We start from the raw sequence: 14,057 nt of genomic DNA on the forward strand, positions 1-14,057 counted from the left end.
ATTCACAATTAGTAATTCATGATTTGAAAGTACCTAGAATATTTAAGACAATTGTAATCCTAAAGTAATACTGTAATAATTCTATTCTTAAAATATGAGTATTATTTGATATTTATAGTACACACATTTATAAAATCCTAACAATTGAGAGTGAGACAGGATGATTTTTTTTTTTTTTTTGAGCAGACAGCAGGCCTTTATTCTGAATATGGGTGGTTGGCACTCAGTCCCCAAGCAAAAAAATATGGAATGCTTCACGAATTTGCGTGTCATCCTTGTGCAGGGGCCATGCTAATCTTCTCTGTATCATTCCAATTTTAGTATATGTGCTGCCGAAGCAAGCACAAGACAGGATGATTTTGAATTTAAGATCAGACTAAGCTTCACAGTTAGACCTTGCTTCAAAAGCAAAACAAAATCACATGAAATCATTTCACTCATTTTATTTTCTGCCACAAATGTTCACAGGCCTTATGAGTGCCTCCCGCTAACCTTGGAGGAGTTGTATTATTCACATACACTTATGCACACACAGACACACAGAAAGCCTCATGAACAAACTTCAACATTTTCCCTTGCTCCAATATCCAAACCAAAGAGATAGGAGTTGGACTGACAGAAATTTGATTAATCTGGGCAGAGTCAGGTTTGCTAAGATATTTCATGCAGTTTGGTAAAGAGAATTTTCTCATTCTTGAGAGTTTCTTTTTTAATTAAAAATGTACTTATCTAGATGCATTCAGAAAATCAAAAAAATAGCTCTAACCTTTTTTTACAATTAAAGTAGTGTTTTGTTAAGAGCATAATTATTTCACATAAGCTTCATTAGAAAAGCTGAAGTTTAAAAAAAGCAGAATCCTCATATATAATTAATTTTCACTATGCGCCAGGGCCTACTTTAAGCATACATGCTAATTTGCAATATCCGTCCTGTAGATTAGGGCAAGATTAGTGGCTTTTGAAGATACCACCTGGACAGGGCTGCCCAACCTCCATAGTGTGACAACTGTACAGAAAAAAGATACCATTACAATTTAAAAGCAAATTGAACACAACCTTGTATGTCTTCTTTTCTTTAAAAAGGGTGAGTTCTAAGTGAGGACTAAATGCTTGACAAACAAGAAACAAACACTGGCGCCAAAGCCAACTTAACCTTTGGTTTTTCATCTTCCCTGTTTTCCTCTTTCTTTTTCTCACTCTTTTTAATCAAGACAACTCCCCACCCCCAATTTGCTGCATCAAGTCTTTTAAAAATATTTTATTTATTTTCAAGCAGAGAGAGACAGACAGAGAAAGAGAATGGGCATGTCAGGCCCTCCAGCCGCTGCCAAAGAACTCCACAAACACAGACCACCTTGTGCATATGGCTTTACGTGGGTACTGGGGAACTGAACTCAGATTATTAGGTTTTGCAGGCACCAGCCTTAGCTACTGAGCCATCTCTTGAGGCCTGCATCTTTCTCCAGCGTGGCAGGCAGCCGTATCCTTTTCGTAGCTTCTCCTCAGCTTGGCCACCTTCCACCCAAGGGACCATTTGCTGCCTGACCTGAGGGGCTCCACACCTCTGCCCACTGCTTTCTGTGCAGCATCATTAGAGGGTGAGCAGAAGGCTGGCCTGTGATTAGGGCGACAGTCCTAGAACAGGTAGGTGAAGGAGGCCTCTCCTGTGTGCTAAGGTCCTCAGATGTCTTCTTTTTTAATATTTTATTTAGAGAGAGAATGGGCATGCCAGGGCCTCCAGCCACTGCAGCCAAACTCCAGACGCAGGCACTACCTTGTGCATCTGGCTTACATGGATACTGGGGAACTAAACCTGGGTCCTTAGGCTTCACAGGCAAGCGCCTTAACCACTAAGCCATCTCTCCAGCCCTCAGATGTCCTTTCTGTCTCTCCTTTAGGTGGAATAGACATTTCCTTATTTCTTTTACATTGAGCCTTGTCCCTTGTCCTCCACGTGCTTATTACTCTTCAGCAGACAGTCTTGCACCTTTCTGAGTACCACTTGGAAAAATGCTGAGAAGCTGATTGAGGCAGACAGGAGCCAGCGCACTCCTCTTAGAAAGGTCACCAAACAATTCATAGGACACAGTGACTCCCAGCCTTTTGAGGTCACCTTTGCCTGTGTTTAGATGTTTTCTCTTTCTTGAGGACACATTCCTTCACCCTAGCCCTAACCCTAACCCTCTCACCTGCCTGGCCACCGTCTCTGGTGCTCAGTGTCCTGCAGCAGCTGCCACGGGGCAGAGGCGGGCTTCTCACTGCTCCCACCGCACAGTAGTCTTCTCGGAATGACTCCTCTTGATCTTAGGGTGGAGATTTTGACTGAACCGCTGAGAAAAGCACTTCTGTCGGTATGAGTTCTGGTACTCTTGGAAATCTAGTTTGATTTCCTAAAGAAGAGAACAATCTTTTTTTAATAAAACCTTTACTTATAAACTTTTCACAGGGCTAGGGAAATGGCTCATCAAAGGTGTTCGCGTGCAAAGTACGCTAACCCAGGCTCGATTCCCCAGTTCCTACTAAAGCCAGAAGCACAAAATGTTGCCTGTGTCCTGATCCTATGCAATGGCAAGAGGCCTTGGAGAACCCCTTCTCTCCCTCCCTCCCAAAGAAATAACAATATTTTTAAATATGCATAATCCCCTCCTACAACCCTTCTTTCTCCTCCCTCCCTCATCCCATTCACATTCTTTCTTATGACCTGAAAAACACAGCAGTGAGGTTTCTCTTTGCCAAGCATGTGTCTTCTTTTTTTTTTTTTTTAATTTTATTTGAGAGTGACAGACACAGAGAGAAAGACAGATAGAGGGAGAGAGAGAGAATGGGCGCGCCAGGGCTTCCAGCCTCTGCAAGCGAACTCCAGATGCGTGCGCCCCCTTGTGCATCTGGCTAACGTGGGACCCGGGGAACCGAGCCTCGAACCGGGGTCCTTAGGCTTCACAGGCAAGCACTTAACCGCTAAGCCATCTCTCCAGCCCGCATGTGTCTTCTTTATGAACTAAGTTTTCTGACTTTATCATCATAGAAATAGATGTCTTCTGGTCCCATTCCATTAGAATATAGCCACATAATATCCAATAAGTCCACAAAGCTTAAAATAACCTAGCCACTTATCAAGGTCAATTTGTAATATATTAAGCCTAAGTATGATTTAAGTTAAATATGTTTCAGATAGATTTTTTTTTTCTGGGGCTGGGGAGATGGCTAGCAGTTAATGGCACTTGCTAGCAAAGTCTGCCAGCCAGGATTCAATTCCCTAGCACCCACATAAAGCCAAACACAAAAACTGACACATGTGTCTGGCATTCTTTTGCAGTTACAAGAAGCCCTGTTTTGCCCATACATACATACATATGCACACACAGGTGCAAATAAATAAATGAAAATATTTTTAAAAGATGATTTTCCATGCATGATCATATGATTGAATTGCAAATATGAAGCATTACATTTGAGTCAAAATATATCTATTGTCCAGAGTAATTATTTCTAGCATGGAAAACTGAGCTGTATTTCTTAAAATTTAATATTTAAAAAATAAAAATAATTCCCATTTCATCATTTATGGTTCTTTTTGGTCTTATAATACACATTTTAGGCTTAAATACACTTAGCTTTAAGTAGGTATAAGAAAATAATTTTGCAGTAATATCAAGTAGACCTAGGATTTGTACTTAAAATCTGGTTCAACATAGAAATCCAATGATTTCTTCTAAATATTTTTATTATCTTTTTTTTTACAGAGAGCAAGGACAAGATGGAGGGCATAGAGAACTGGCATGCCAGGGCACAGCTACTGAAATTAAATTCCAAACGCTTTCACCACCTAGTGGGCATGTGCAGTCTTGCACTTGCCTCATCTTTGTACATCTGGTTAATATGGGATCTAGAGAGTCGAACATGTGTCCTTAGACTTCGCAGGCAAGCACCATAATTGCTAAGCCATCTCTTCAGCCTGATTTCTTCTAAATTTTACATTAAATTTAGGACTAGGGCTTATAACATTTGTATGAATTTGGACTTAGGAGTGATAATATAAGGTTTGTAACTTTTATAAGACTAGATAATCATACTCTCAAATCATATAACCCTAAAACATGTACATATGAAATAATGATATTGAGGTTACCAAAATCACCAAATAAGACTCTAAGTAAGGTATAAGCAAGCATTCTAAAAATAATATTTGGAACACAGCTTTCACAACACATGGACAAATTCTTCTACCAGCAAAACACACTCCATCATCTTCCAGCTACCCTATTCTGATAAAGTGCAAAGAAAACTATATCAAATATAACACAATACCATATCTGAGATGGCACATTCTGACTTCCTTCAAATTAGATGACCTAACATCAGGGACTTTGTTAATGTTTCATTTGCAACTACCTAAAGGTTGTGTTTTACAGCACTTCATTACTGTAACACAACACCTGAGATAGTCCACTTATAAGAAGTGAAGATATTTTGACTCATAGTTTCAGAGGCGTCAGTCAATAGTCAGTTGGCCTGTTGCTTCTGGGCCTGTGGCAGGAGTTAATGATTCAGGTTGTTCACCTCAGGAATCCAGAAAGCAAAGAGAAATGGAAAATAAGGGTCCTAGTGTCGACATTCTCTTGAAGGGTGGTTCCATGGTACTGGGAACTTGAGACAGCTAAATGCCAACATCTCAACAGACACCAAGGAGCAGACAGACCACATTAAGCAGGACCAAATATAAACCTCAACACCTGTCCCCAAGTGACCCACCTCCCCAGCCAAACATCTCTCCAAAGGTTCTATAACCTCCCCAAACTGCATCAACAGCTGAGAACCATGTGTGCAAACATATGAGTCTATGGGGAACATTTTCTATTCAACCCATAACACTATGTAAAGATATTTCTGATTGTTTCTGCTTTAAGATATGGTTTAATAATCTTGCTAATTAAGTACATAGCCCAAAGAAGATATAAATAAAATAAATTTACTAAAGGCCAAAATTTATGGGATAAAAACAGACCTGTGAGTTTTATTGACAACAAACTAACTAAACCAAGAATTTAATTCATCTGCTACTTTTAAAAAATGCTTTTCAGGTTAAAAACATGCCACATTCTACTTTTGTAGACAGATCACTTCTAGAATGCTATGCCATATTGATTCTATAGACATCTTAGAAGAGCCACTAACAAACAGTGGAGACCTCAAAAATGGACAGAATGGTGAAGAGTTCAGAAACTATTTTTCTGAAACAATTTGAACAACTTAAATGACTAGAGAAGAGTGGGGTGGTGGAGGTGATGGTTGTTAGACACATGAGTGGTCTCTTGCAATATATAAAGAACTAGGCCGGGCGTGGTGGCACACGCCTTTAATCCCAGCACTTGGGAGGCAGAGGTAGGTGGAACGCCATGAGTTCAAGATTGCATAGTGAATTCCAGGTCAGCTTGGGCTAGAGTGAGACCCTACTTCGAAAAAAAAAAAAAAGAACTAAGGGAAATACTAGAGAAATGGCTCAGCGGTTAAAGGTTCTTGCTTACAAACCCTGGTGGCCTGGAATCTCCAGTACCCACATAAATCTAGGTAGACTAAGTGGTGCATGCATCTGGAATTCATTTATATTGAAAAGAAGCCCTAGCATGCCCATACTCACTTTCTCTGTCTGCCCCCCCCTCTCTCTCTTTCTGTCTCTCTCTCTAATAAAAACATATCTTTTAAAAAGAGTTAAGGGAAAAATTGAAGATTATCTTTTTCTTCTGCAGATGGCACAATAGGAAACTATGAGAGTATCAGAGCTAATAAAAATAAAGCTTTGAAGCCAGACTATAGATTAGCCTCAATTTCAAGTCATTTTTAGAAGTAAAAACTTGGAAAAACTAATTTCTAGGAGCTCCAGTTCACCTAAAAAAAGATGCAGATAAGCAATACCTACAGATACAATCAGAACAAAATCTGACAATAATTCAGACAATTTAAATTTAAATCAATTCAACTAGTAGATATGCCTTAAAATTCAATGAACTCCCTCTAAGGCTAACAGGGTATACCACAGGCTAAATGGTCATCTCCAGTGATGCTGTGATGACCGCCCTACGCTGTGTAGAACTAACAGCCTATATGATCCTCTCAATGCAAAAAGTCTTTATTATTAACTAGTACTGAATTATCTCTCCCAGATGCACACAATATCTCATCCATGCCACTACTGCAGTGTTTTCACCATCATTTATGGACATATCACTCTTCTTCCATATAGTCTCTGTATCAAATAATACCTCATCTCTATTGGTATTTCCTATTGCCTAAAATACAGCAGAGATTCAATTAACATCTGAGAATGAAAGAAGATGCTTGGGCTCTTAGCTGTTTCAAAGTCTAGGAACTTTCAGAAATTTTATTCTTAGGCTAATAATTATTCTGGAAACATAACTTCATGACCAATCATTTTGGGATTAGCAAAACATTCTAGCTGTACAGTGTCGAGAACAATGTGCACTTGTGATGCTTGCACGAACCCCTGAATCAGCACATGAGCTCCTCTCCTACACGTGTCGTGGCCATTTGAATGGAAGTGGGCCAACTCCAAGGTCCTGCTCTCCAGCTAATAAAGTGCTCCAGTCACACATGGGAAAATCCTCTTGCACATCTTCCTTTTTCTGTACAAGAACTTCTAAAAAGTGACAAGAAGCCTATCCCAGTCCAGCCAGAGTGTTTAAATCCAACAAAATCTCAGCTTTTTTATCTTTTTCAAAAAAGGGGGTGCTGGAGGGATGGCTTATCAGTTAAGACTCTTGCCTGCAAAGCCAAAGGACACAGGTTCGATTCCTCAGGACCCACATTAGCCAGATGCACAAGGGGGTTCAAGCGACTGGAGTTTGTTTGCAGTAGCTGGAAGCCCTGGCACACTCATTCTCTCTTTCTCTCTCTTTCTTCTCTGTCAAATAAATAAATTTATATATATATAATTTTATATATATATATATATATACATATATATATATCAAGGCACTTGCTTGCAAAGCCAAAGGATCCAGGTTCAATTCCCCAGTACCCACGTAAACCAGATGCACAAGGCGTAGCATGCATCTGGGGATTCCTCTGCAGCAGCTGGAGGCCCTGGCGCACCCATTCTCATTCTCTCTCTCTCTCTCTCCCCTTGCCTCTTTCCCTCTCTATCTCAAATTAATTAATTTAAAAAATGAATATATTTGCATAATGACAAACTCTGATGCTTGCTGTGTCTAATTTCTTTTCTAGATCAAACTGAGGCATCTTTCAGATTCCCAGACTTTTTTTTCTTTTTGATTTCTAGAGGTAGGGTCTCACTCTAGCCCAGGCTGACCTGGAATTCACTGTGGCATCTCAGGGTGGTCTCGAACTCAGAGTAATCCTCCTACCTCTGCCTCGCAAGTGCTGGGATTAAAGGCATGTGCTACCACACCCAGCTAGATTCCCAGATTTATTAATCTTTAACATGTTTGTTCAAGTACTTACCAAACTGTGAATGCTCCTTTGGTCTCTCAATAAATACTTAATGAGTAACTAAATAGTATCCTATTGGCATAACAGAGGTAGTAGGTCAGCTTTCAATTGTACTTAATCTATAGTTATGGCATTTAGAGAAACTGGTTCAACTATAATCAAATATAGAAAAAAGGTTTTATACTTTGTACCCTAAGTTGCTGTTTTTTTTAGAAGAAACAAGCTCCCCAAGCTACCTAAAATGTTAGAGTGAAAGTAGAAAGTAAACATCCAGTCATGGTGGCCCACAATATATATTGTCATTTGATTCTAAACAAACTGACAGTGGGTCTATCTTTACACCACAAGGTCTCTGTGATGCAGTGAAAGGGAAGTCTGAAAGGCGAGCCAATCTTGGCAAAGCTTTCTGTGTGCTTTCACATATTCCAAAGACGTGAGCTCAGGAACACATGGCTCCTCAGCCTGGACTGTGACTAAATTTGACTTCAACAAACTTCAGAACAACAATTTCCCTTCTTTCAATAGTACGTGCAGCACTCAGAACACAGAACCTCCCTAAGCTGCAAAACAAGAAAGCACATGTTTTCCATCAGGACTAATTTCCCCAGTAATAATCTGTTATTTCTTATGATATTCTTAAAGCCTGCTCTCCTATTCACTGTACATGAGTTTTGATGGAAAGTATAAAAGAATCTTTTCATAGGACAATGTTTGTCCATTTAACTTTCAAATTCTGTCATTTGTTTTAATTCTGCCTGTGATTCTTTAAATCTTTTACTTTTTATTAATTTATTTGACAGGGAGAGAGAGAAAGAGGCAGATAGAGAAAAATAGAATGGATATGCCAGGGCCTCTAGCCACTGAAAATGAAGGCCAGACACATGCACCCTTGTACATCTGGCTTTACTTGGGCTCTGGGGAATTGAACCTGGAACCTGGGACCTTAAGCTTTGCGGACAAGTGCCTTATCCACTAAGCAATCTCTCCATCCCCTTCCTGTGATTTTTGTGCTAACTTGGACAGTGTCTACCTCCACAAAAGTTCAAATATCCATACATACTCCATTTACCTGGAATGATTAAAAGCATTTTCCATATTTGTGACAAGTATCAAGATAATAAGTAAGAAAATGTGAGAAGACAATGGTAATCTTCTGGAACCTACTGATTCATGCTGCATTGTGTTACTTATTACCATGATGCATGCAGTAATTGTTTTTGGACATATAGTATTATGTTCCTTCTCCTCAGTTGGATAAATTTGTAGTAATTATTGTAAAACTATAAGAGTTTCATAGACAAAATTTTTAAGGGATTGTCTTGCATACAGAGTTCATCAGTATGGGCTATTTAGCTAAATGAATGTGACATTTGCAATGATCCAAGAAAAAGCCTAAACAAACTTTAAACTTCACAGAAACTGAAGGGAAAAACCAAACATAAACACTACACCCCTTGCCTCCTACTCATAACTTATGGCTAACCTCACAATGCACGACCCAAAGTCCACAACAAGGAGGGTCCCTGCGGAGGGGCCAGTCAGGGAGGAGGCTAACAATGGTATGCACTGAGTACTAATTTAAAAAAAACACTACATCATAGAAGTCAGGTAAAGTATTCTCAACAGAGTGAGAAAAACACAGAAACTATAGATGATCCCTTCCACCTGAGATCTCAGGCACCCCAAGTGCCAGCTCTATACAGTCACACAAGAGGAGATTGTGACCTCAGTGCTAGGCAGAGTATCTCTAGAGGATGAAAGGCCAAGGAACAGCGGAACCCACCAAAATGGCTTCCTTGGAACCTCCATGTTCCCTAGGTAAGCCCCTGACCCTGAGGCTGAGGGAGGGCGCTTCCAAGGAGTCATGTTGCCAAGGAAGTCCCATCAAAGTGGCTACTTTAGGGGTTCCACATTCCTGTAAAAACCCCTCTCTATGCTCTGTAAGTGACCCCCAATAAACTCATTGGTTCACTGAATGGGTATTGGTACAGTTGAACTTTGGTCTGTCATCAGAGCCCTATTTGGGGTGGAGATGTGTGTTTACTTTACCAGTGGGAAAAGTTTCTGGTGACAGCAACATATATAATATATATACATATACATATACATATATATATATATATATATATATAAACATATTTTTAAAAATCTCTAATTTTAGTAATTTGTGTCTCTCCTCTCTTTCTTTTGGTCAGACTTGTTAGGGGTTTATCAATCTTGTTTATCCTGGCAAAGAACCAACTCTTTGTTTTATTGATTCTTCATATTTTTTGTTTTTATTTCATTAATTTCTGCCCCAACCTTTATTATTTCTTTCTGTCTACTCAGTTTTCATTTGATTTGTTCTTCTTCTTCTAAGGCCTTAAGGTAAAGCATTAAGTGACATTTCTATTTTCGTGATATAGACACTCACAGCTCCTCCCTCAGCCTCAGGGTCAGAGACCTACCTTAAAGAAAAAAGTCCCCATAGTTTTAAATCAATCTCAATGATGTTTAACCATTCCCATAATCCAAGATCTTTTAACTGAGTCATTATGCAAAAGCAAAACAAAAAAATCATAATGGTACAGAATAAACACTCACACTGAAAAGATGGCATTGGACATAGCAAAGAAATACTCAAGCAACACAAGATTTTTAAAACTATTTTTATTTTTATTTATTTATTTATTTAAGAGAGAGAGAAGGAGACAGAAAGTGGCAGATAGAAAGTGGGCACTCAGGGCCTGCAGCCACTGCAAATGAACTCCAGATGCATGTTCCCCCTTTTGCATCTAGTTTACGTGGGGTCTGGGGAGTTGAACCTGGGTCCCTTAGCTTTGCAGGCAAACACCTTAATGGCTAAGCCATCTCTTATCCCACAATACAAGATTTAAACATGGAAAACACCAAACTCTATGGCTCTAAGTGCAACAACTGTAGCCAGTGACAAGACTCCAAGTCTGATCATTCTAACCAGCAGCAACTGTCTGGAGTTCCAATTCCACGCCTCCATCTAGGCTACTCACAGTCCTGGAAAACTTCATCCAGGGCTGGTAGCTCCTCTTAGCAGCCATCTTGTTGTCCCAACATCTCCACTGGGCCTCCACTGCAACCCACAGTTCATTATCATGGCTCCATCATATCTCCATGCAGGCAATCCTTAGCAGACCTACTTCATACTGCCCATGGCCATTTCCAAAACACAAGACCATGTTGCAAATTCAATGACTCTCTCTTTCTTGCATTTATACTCCATAATACCAGGTAGGGTGACAATTTGTTAATTCAGGGGGGAATAAAGCAGACTTTGAAGAACAGGACACTCCTTCAGCATTCAGGCCCCTTCAAAAGACTGCATTCTTTCAGTTGCCCCAACATAGGTCAGCTGGCCCAATCCCAATGGTTATAATATCTCATACAATTGCAGCTGAACAGGAAGCAGTTTCAGCAAGATGTTTCTATGCCATATCCCTCTGTTCACACCAATCTATTTTTATGCAAAGCAACCATGCACAAGTTTTCAGGACATGGGCATAACAGCAAGTCTCTCACTCAAACTGCTTCTATCCTAGTACAGGCAAAGCTATTTCTCACCCTCACAAGCCAACCCTCACTGTCCATAATTCTTACTGCATTCAGGTCTTTCAACTCTGACCAGAATAGTCCATCAAGCTGTACTTACAACACTGCAAGACATCTCTTATGCTAAGATTTCAACTCCTTCCACATTCCTCTTGAAAATCAGCTCCAAAAGGCCAAAGCCACACAGTCAGGTGTCTAGAAGCAAATGACACCACTCCTCAGTACCAATTGTTGCAATCAAGGTTCTCATTGCTGGCATAAATCACCTGACCAAGAGCAGTTTGTGAGGAAAAAAGGTTTATTTTGGGTTACAGACTCAAAGGAAAGCTCCATAATGGCAAGGGGTAAGGATGGCATGAGCAGAAGGTGGACATCACCTCCTCACCAACATTAGATGGACAATAACAGCAGGAAAGTGTGCCAAACACTGGCAAGGGGAAACTGGCTATAATATCCATAAGACTGCCCCCAATAATACACTGCATCCAGGAGGCATTAATTCCCAAATCTCTATCAGCTGGGTACCTAGCCTGCAGAATACCTAAGTTTAAGGGGGACACCTGAATCAAACCACTACAGTAACAATCAATCATTGGGGGAAAACACTAGGTCTCTCATGAATCATCCTAAAGCAACTTGAAGCAATCCTGTATCTATCTTTAGAACTACAAAATGTATCACAAATTTTTAAATAAATGATATCTTATTATATCAACCTTTTTAATTTCATATGGCTAAGAAGGAGGTGGGATTTTTTTTTAACTTTTCTCTTTTGCAAAATTTATTTTATAAAGTTTTTATACAAATATATATTCTTTATTGAGCATATTTCTCATGCTCCCTACTTGCCCTTTCCTTACTCCTCTTTCTTCCCATGAATTGCTTAGACAGTTTTACTTCTATCTTCATACCATATATACATTATTTATATATATATGAAAATCTAGGAACAACAAATGTGAGAAAACATAGAATATTTGTCTTTCTGTATCTGGTTTAATTCATTTAATATGATTATCGCCAGTTGCCTTCATTGTCCTGCAAATAATATAACTTAATTCTTTATGGCTAAATATCTCACATTTTCCTTACCAATTCCTTTGTTGTTGAACATCTTGGTATATTCATAACTTAGCTATGGTGGACAGTGCTAAATATTTATGTGCAAGTATCTGTGTAATATGTTGACTTGGATTCCTTCAGATAAATATACAAGAATGAAATAGCTAGATCATATGGAAGATCTCGTTTTAGTTTGGTAGAGAACCTCCATACTGACTTCAATAGTAGCTAGTTTACACTCACACCCACCACCAACATTATATAAGGGCTCCCTTTGGACTACATCCTTGCCAATATATGTTATAATTTTTATGAGCATTCCAATTTATCTTTTTTACTTTTCCTCATGAATAATTATAAACCCATTTAAAGGCAGGAAGTTGAGCACAGCAAATTCCCATTAATCATGCCAACTGAGATGCCAAGCTTTCAATCTTCTTACTTTTATACAAGGAATTCAAAGTTCAGAAAAGTAACTTAACCAAGATTATTAGGCTATTTTATAGCTGATTCATGACTCCATAAGTAAAAGTTCATTCCTAACTGCTGACGTTTCCCAAATAGTGTGTTTTTTTTTCTCTTTGTCTCGAGTGTTCAGGAAGTTTATCTGGAGTGCCACTGATGTACTTCTCCATCATCAACTAAAGAGCCCCATGAATGAATAGTTCAGAAGGCTAAGGTTTTCCTGACTGGGACTGTGAAATACTCCGACCAACAAAGTCATTAAAAATACCTCTGTGCTCAGCAAGAGGAAAAATCCTGTCTACCTGCAGGAGGTTCTTAGTCATTGTTGCACTCTGCTTCACCTTGCTGGCAGAAAACACATGACAAAGAGCAGCTTGTGGAAGGAAAGAGTTTATTTTGGCTTAAAGACTCAAGGGGAATCTCCACGATTGTGAGGGGAAAATGATGGCATGAGCAGAGGTTGGGCATCAACTCCTGGCCAACATCAGGTGGACAACAGAAGCAACAGGAGAATGTACCAAACACTGGCAAGGAGAAACTGGCTATAACACCCATAAGCCCACCCCAACAATACACTGCCACCAGGAGGATTCAATTCCCAAATTGCCACCAGCTGGGGACCTAGCATTCAGCAGAATACATAAGTTTATGGAGGACACCTGAATCAAACCACTCCATTCCACCCCTGCCCCCCATAAACTGATAGCCATCAATGATGTAAAATGTAATGCACTCAGTCCAATTTTAAAAGTCCCCATAGTTTTGATCAACCCAAATGTTGTTCAAATGTTCCCATAGTCCAAGATATTTTAACTGAGCCATAATACTACACACACACGCACGCACAAAAAAATAAAAAACATAATGGCACAGAATAAACATTCACATTGCAAAAGATGGCACTGGGCATAGCAAAGAAATATTCAACCAATACAAGATTTAAAACAAACAGGACAAAAATTAAACTCTGTAGCTCCAAGTATGATAACTCTAATCAATGGCAAGTCTCCAAGTTCAATAATTCTAACTGGTGACAAGTCTCTGGCTTTCCAATACTGCCCCTCCAACTAGGCTTCTCACATCTTGGAAAACTTCATCCTGTGCCAGCAGCTCTCCTTGTGAGCCATCCCATAGTCCTGTTATCTCTACTGGGTCTCCACTGCAATCTACAGTTAATCCTCATGGCTCCATCAGGCCTTCATGCAGGTAATCCAACAAGCTTGCTTCACATTTCCCATGGCCATTTCCAAAAAAGACTATGTTGTAAATTCAATGGCCCTCTCTTTTCTGCATTTGTTCTACTCCATAGCTACCAGATGGACTACCAACTTTTTAATCCTGAGAGTCAGAAGATAAAGCCAACTTTGAAGAACAGCAACTCTTTCAACTTTCAGGAGCCTTACTTCAAAATATTCCTCATGTTCAAAGGCAGGCCAACTGGTCCAATCTCAGTAGTTTTAATTTCCCAAACAATTGCCCCTGATTAGGTAGCAGTTTAA

General features: G+C 39.5%; 1 non-coding gene across 1 annotated transcript; it reads right to left on the reverse strand.

Moving 5' to 3' along the window:
- Positions 1-238: 238 nt before the first annotated feature.
- Positions 239-345, reverse strand: LOC123460343. Its single transcript, XR_006636908.1, has one exon. It is a non-coding gene; the product is annotated as a U6 spliceosomal RNA (small nuclear RNA).
- Between the last annotated feature and the right edge of the window lie 13,712 nt (positions 346-14,057).

Source organism: Jaculus jaculus, chromosome 4, assembly GCF_020740685.1.
Source record: "Jaculus jaculus isolate mJacJac1 chromosome 4, mJacJac1.mat.Y.cur, whole genome shotgun sequence".
Classification (NCBI taxonomy): domain Eukaryota; kingdom Metazoa; phylum Chordata; class Mammalia; order Rodentia; family Dipodidae; genus Jaculus; species Jaculus jaculus.